At 38.7% G+C, this 5,896-nt stretch overlaps 1 non-coding gene across 1 annotated transcript; it reads right to left on the bottom strand.

Moving 5' to 3' along the window:
* Positions 1-2,853: 2,853 nt before the first annotated feature.
* On the bottom strand, positions 2,854-2,962 carry LOC148567270 (small nucleolar RNA R71). The gene has a single exon (XR_015882389.1). It is a non-coding gene; the product is annotated as a small nucleolar RNA R71 (small nucleolar RNA).
* Positions 2,963-5,896: the final 2,934 nt, after the last annotated feature.

The raw sequence follows: 5,896 nt of genomic DNA, 5'->3' as shown, positions 1-5,896 counted from the left end.
ATCTTTGGTTAGCTTAAGATAGAATTGTGTGTGCTAGTTAAGTATGGGAAATTGTGGGAACAAAAGTTGTTAAGGGAATGTGTCATGAGAATTTAATGGAAATTTGGATACCTACTCATGTGAAACTATAAGAATTAAAAATCTATGTGCATTGATAAGCTATATTTATTTTAATATAAAAAAACAATATTTATATAAATAAATAAGGGGACAAAATTACCCCAATGTTAAATTCAGAATTCAAAGATCAATGCACATATGATAAAATCAAATATAAAGTTGATACATGAGTATGAATAGAAAAAGGGAATTCTAGGTAGCTAGGTATGAACTTTAAGATTACATTAAAAATATATAGGTTGGGTTGAAGCTTGGGTTAATTAAAGATTCAATTTATTAGCTCACTTAACCATATGTACACCCCTACCTGTACCTTAGCCCCATTACAACCTTGAAAAGACCTCATGATGTTTGCATTGATATATTAACTGTTGTTGATTGGTTAGGAGAAGAACAAAAGTTAGAAAGCATGATTAGAGAAGAATAGAGTGATTACCCTATATACTAGAGATTAGAGCGTACATACATTATCAGTGAGGGTTCAATGCTTGAATTTTCATGTTCCCTGCTTTCATTAGCTATCTTCTTGCACTTTTATCTATTTTATTGTATAATGATAGAATTAGTGGAATTTGATTTGTAATTGTTTTGAAGAGCTTATTTACTTTTGATCAAGTGGGCAAGAATCATATAGTTGCATTTATTTATATATATATATATATATATATATAGGCTTGCATTGTATTTCATGAGTTTCTACATGTTCATACTTATTTCCTTATCTCCTTCAATTAAGCATGAGGACATGCTAATGTTTAAGTGTGGGGAGGTTGATAAACCACTATTTTATGGTTTATATTGTGTTTAATTGTGTGGTTTTATCATGATCCTTACCCACTTATTCATTAAATTAGCATGAAATTATAATTCCTTCCTGAATTTATAACATGTTTGAAAACTGCTTTCTAGAGACTTTAATTATGTATTTTTAATTCTTCTTTATTCCATTCGATGCCGTGATCTGTGTGTTGAGTGTTTCAGACTTTATAGGGCATGAATGAGTTAGAGATTGGAAAGGAAGCTAGCAAAAATGGGAGGAACACAAGAATTAAAGAGATAACCAGCGAGAAGTGATGCGGTCGCATGGCTCACGCGACCGCGCGAAGGAGAGCAAATCGCAGTGACGCGGCCGCATGGCTCACGCGGCCGCGCGGATTGGAAAAGCTCAAGTGACGCGGTAGCATGGACGACGCGAACGCGTGGCAAGGAAAAGCGCGAATGACGCGTCCGCATGGATGACGCGATCGCGTGACATGTGCGATCTGCATAATCTGCAGAATCTGCTGGGGGCGATTTTGGACCTTATTTCGACCCAGTTTTTGGCCCGGAACAGCAGACTAGAGCCAGAGAATATGCAGAAACAAAAGACAACATTCATTCTACATAGTTGACAGTTTTAAATCTAGTTTTTCCTCCTCTAGGTTTTTTTTCTCTCTAGGTTTTAGAATTTTAATTTTCAATTGGTCTTAGCATTGGAACATTGAGAAGAGTTATTTCCTCATCAAGACTTCGTCATTCTAGTTAGTTCTCTTAACTTGGTTTTATTCTTCCATGTTCTTTGCTTTGTTCAATTTTGTCATTTGAATATTTTCATAATTATTTAATACAAGGATTATTTCTTCTATTTTAATTAATTTTCCATTCCAATAATCATGTCTTCTTTTAATTCCCTTTCACGTGTTATAGGTTTATTGTTTACAATGAGTGAGTATTTCCCTCACTTGATGGGGAGTTGATTGAAAGGAACTCTTGAGTTGGAAGGATTGAAAGAAAAATTGTAATTGGGTTAACTGATAGATTGTTATCTAATCACTAACACCAATCCCTTTGAAATAAGTGGGTTGCAACTCGTGAACAGATCTAGCATTCTAACTTGTTTGACTTTTCTTTACCTAGTAAAGGATAACTAAACAGAACAATCATTAATTATAAATTAATCTTGAAATCATCCCATCAACAATAGAGATTCCAACTAATGAACTCCCAGTCAAGGCTTTTATTCATATTATTTGAATTTTCTCAATTTAATTTTCCACCTACTTAACTCAACTTCTTGGAACATCTGATTAATAAAATAGCACACTTTTCTGCAACTCGTTGGGAGACGACCTGGGACTTAAACTTCCAGTAATTTTTAATTTAAACTCTTTGTGACATATTTCTAAATTGATAGGCAGATTTTCGGTGAGTTAAGAACTATACTTACAATGTAACTATTTTAATAATTTTTAATTCACCAACTTCTGCGTCTCATCAAGGACTCTGAAGAGGAAGCTAAGGGAAGCTGAAGCACAACTCTCTGGAGAAAATCTGACAGAAATTTTTGAAAAAGAAGGAGACATGGCCGAAAATAATAACAATGCAAGGAAGATGCTTGGTGATTTTACTGCACCTAATTCCAATTTACATGGAAGAAGCATCTCAATCCCTGCCATTGAAGCAAACAATTTTGAGCTGAAACCTCAACTAGTTTCTCTGATGCAACAGAATTGCAAGTTTTATGGACTTCCATCTGAAGATCCCTTTCAGTTCTTAACTGAATTCTTGCAGATCTGTGATACTGTTAAGACCAATGGGGTTGATCCCGAGGTCTACAGGCTTATGCTTTTCCCATTTGCTGTAAGAGACAGAGCTAGAATATGGTTGGACTCTCAACCTAAAGACAGCCTGAACTCTTGGGATAAGCTGGTCACGACTTTCTTAGCCAAGTTCTTTCCTCCTCAAAAGCTTAGCAAGCTTAGAGTGGATGTTCAAACCTTCAGACAGAAGGAAGGTGAATCCCTCTATGAAGCTTGGGAAAGATACAAGGAACTGACCAAAAAAGTGTCCTTCTGACATGCTTTCAGAATGGACCATCCTGGATATATTCTATGATGGTCTGTCTGAATTATCAAAGATGTCATTGGACCATTCTGCAAGTGGATCCATTCACCTAAAGAAAACGCCTGCAGAAGCTTAAGAACTCATTGACATGGTTGCAAATAACCAGTTCATGTACACTTCTGAAAGGAATCCTGTGAGTAATGGGACGCCTCAGAGGAAGAGAGTTCTTGAAATTGATACTCTGAATGCCATATTGGCTCAGAATAAAATATTGACTCAGCAAGTCAATATGATCTCTCAGAGTCTGAATGGATTGAAGGAATCATCCAACAGTACTAAAGAGGCATCTTCTGAAGAAGAAGCTTATGATCCTGAGAACCCTGCAATAGCAGAGGTGAATTACATGGGTGAACCATATGGAAACACCTATAATCCCTCATGGAGAAATCATCCAAATTTCTCATGGAAGGATCAACAAAAGCCTCAACAAGGCTTTAATAATGGTGGAAGAAACAGGTTTAGCAATAGCAAGCCTTTTCCATCATCCACTCAGCAACAGACAGAGAATTCTGAGCAGAATCCATCTAGCTTAGCAAATATAGTCTCTGATCTATCAAAGGCCAATGTAAGTTTCATGAATGAAACAAGATCCTCCATTAGAAATTTGGAGGCACAAGTGGGCCAGCTGAGTAAATGAATCACTGAAACTCCTCCTAGTACTCTCCCAAGCAATACAGAAGAAAATCCAAAGAGAGAGTGTAAGGCCATTGATTTAACCATCATGGCCGAACCTACAAGGGAGGAGGAGGACGTGAATCCTAGTGAGGAAGACCTCCTGGGACGTCCAGTGACTAATAAGGAGTTTCCCTTCGAGGAACCAAAGGAATCTGAGGCTCAATTAGAGACCATAGAGATTCCATTGAACCTCCTTCTGCCCTTCATGAGCTCTGATGAGTATTCGTCCTCTGAAGAGGATGAAGAAATTACTGAAGAGCAAGTTGCTAAGTACCTTGGTGCAATCATGAAGCTGAATGCCAAATTATTTGGTAATGAGACTTGGGAAGATGAACCTTCCTTCTTCACCAATGAACTGAATGCATTGGATAGGAAAAAATTACCTCAAAAGAAACAGGATCCTGGTAAATTCTTAATACCCTGTACCATAGGCACCATGACCTTTGAGAAGGCTCTGTGTGACCTGGGGTCAGGAATAAACTTAATGCCACTCTCTGTAATGGAGAAACTTGGGATCTTTGAGGTGCAAGCTGCCAGAATCGCATTAGAGATGGCAGACAACTCAAGAAAATAGGCTTATGGACAAGTAGAGGACGTGTTAGTAAAGGTTGAAGGCCTTTACATCCCTGCTGATTTCATAATCCTAGACACTGGGAAGGAAGAGGATGAATCCATCATCCTTGGAAGACCCTTCCTAGCCACAGCAAGAGCTGTGATTGATGTAAACAGAGGAGAGTTGGTCCTTCAACTGAATAAGGACAACCTTGTGTTTAAGACTCAAGGATCTCCTTCTGTAACCATGGAGAGGAAGCATGAAAAGCTTCTCTCACTGCAGAGTCAACCAAAGCCCTGATGCCAGGGCATCTTGGCTAGTTTTACTAGCCATTTTTTATATGCTTTAGGGTGGTTTCACGCATTTTATTAGGAAATGAGCAAGTATTTGGATGAAAATGCATTCACACCATGATTCAAGCAAACATTGTCAATTTTGAATGATTTCATGAGAATTATGCATGAATTAAATGATAAAATGGATGATGCATGATCCCATGATTAAGAGCAAGACTTTGATGCACTTTGTTTGATTAATTTCAGGTAACAAGAAGCAGAGAAGAGCCACGTTAGTGGCTACGTTAGTACCACTAACTTGGCCACTAACGTGGAAGGAAGGAAAGTTGGAACATTAGTGGGAACGTTAATGGCATCAACTTTGAAGAAGGAGCAGCGTTAGTGGCAAAAGTGAGTGTCAATAACGCTAGCGAAGGTGCAAGAAGACCAACGTTAGCTTCCACGTTAACTACATTAACGTGGGAACTAACGTGGAAGGAAAGGGAGATGCCAAAGTTAGTGGAAAAGGTGATCTCCACTAACGTTTGCGAAGCAAGAAGACCCACGTTAGCTTCCACGTTAACTACATTAACGTGGGAACTAACGTGGAAGGAATGGGAGATGCCAAAGTTAGTGGAAAAGGTGATCTCCACTAACGTTTGCGAAGTAAAAAGACCCACGTTAGCTTCCACGTTAACTACATTAACATGGTAGTTAACGTGGGCAAAAGTCTCACCCAGCAGCCTGACCATGCCTTCTTCAAACAAGAATAACTCGAGCCACAAAACTCCAAATGAGGTGATTCCAGTGGCATTGGAAAGTAGGATTCCAGAGCTTTCCAAGAATATATGGCACTACATGATGGACACTAAATTTGAGGGAGAAACCCTGCCCCCAAAGTGCACATATGAACATGGTATCAACCTGTAGTAAGGCCAGCTGACCTCTTCACCTTCCAAGAAGTATAACTCGAGTTGTAGATTTCCAAATGATACGCTTCCAAAGGCATTGAAAAGTAGACATCCAGGGCTTTCCAACAATATATAATAGTATGGGGTGAACATTAAGTTGAGCTTCAGAAACTGGCAATTTTCAGACCCTGATCGCGGACGTATTGGCACTCACGTTTGCCAATAACGCCAGCCACTATGCCAGCAACCCTGTCCCCTTCAAAGGAGCATAACTTGAGTTACAGAGGTCCAATTGATATGATTCTAGTTGCGTTAGAAAGCTGACATTCAGAGCTTTCCAACAATATATAATACTCTATAGTGAGCATGAAATTGGAGCACAAACCAGAGGCATCTTTTAAGCCCCAAAAGCACCAACTGGGTAGCAAGTGTGACGTTAGCCACACTAACTTCAGCACTAACGTCACACTTGTAGCGTT

The sequence above is a fragment of the Arachis ipaensis genome, chromosome B4 (genome assembly GCF_059453495.1).
Source record: "Arachis ipaensis isolate K30076 ecotype BB chromosome B4, ASM5945349v1, whole genome shotgun sequence".
Taxonomy (NCBI): domain Eukaryota; kingdom Viridiplantae; phylum Streptophyta; class Magnoliopsida; order Fabales; family Fabaceae; genus Arachis; species Arachis ipaensis.
The sequence above is the reverse complement of the archived record's forward strand: the minus strand, read 5'-3'. Positions and strand labels throughout refer to the sequence as shown.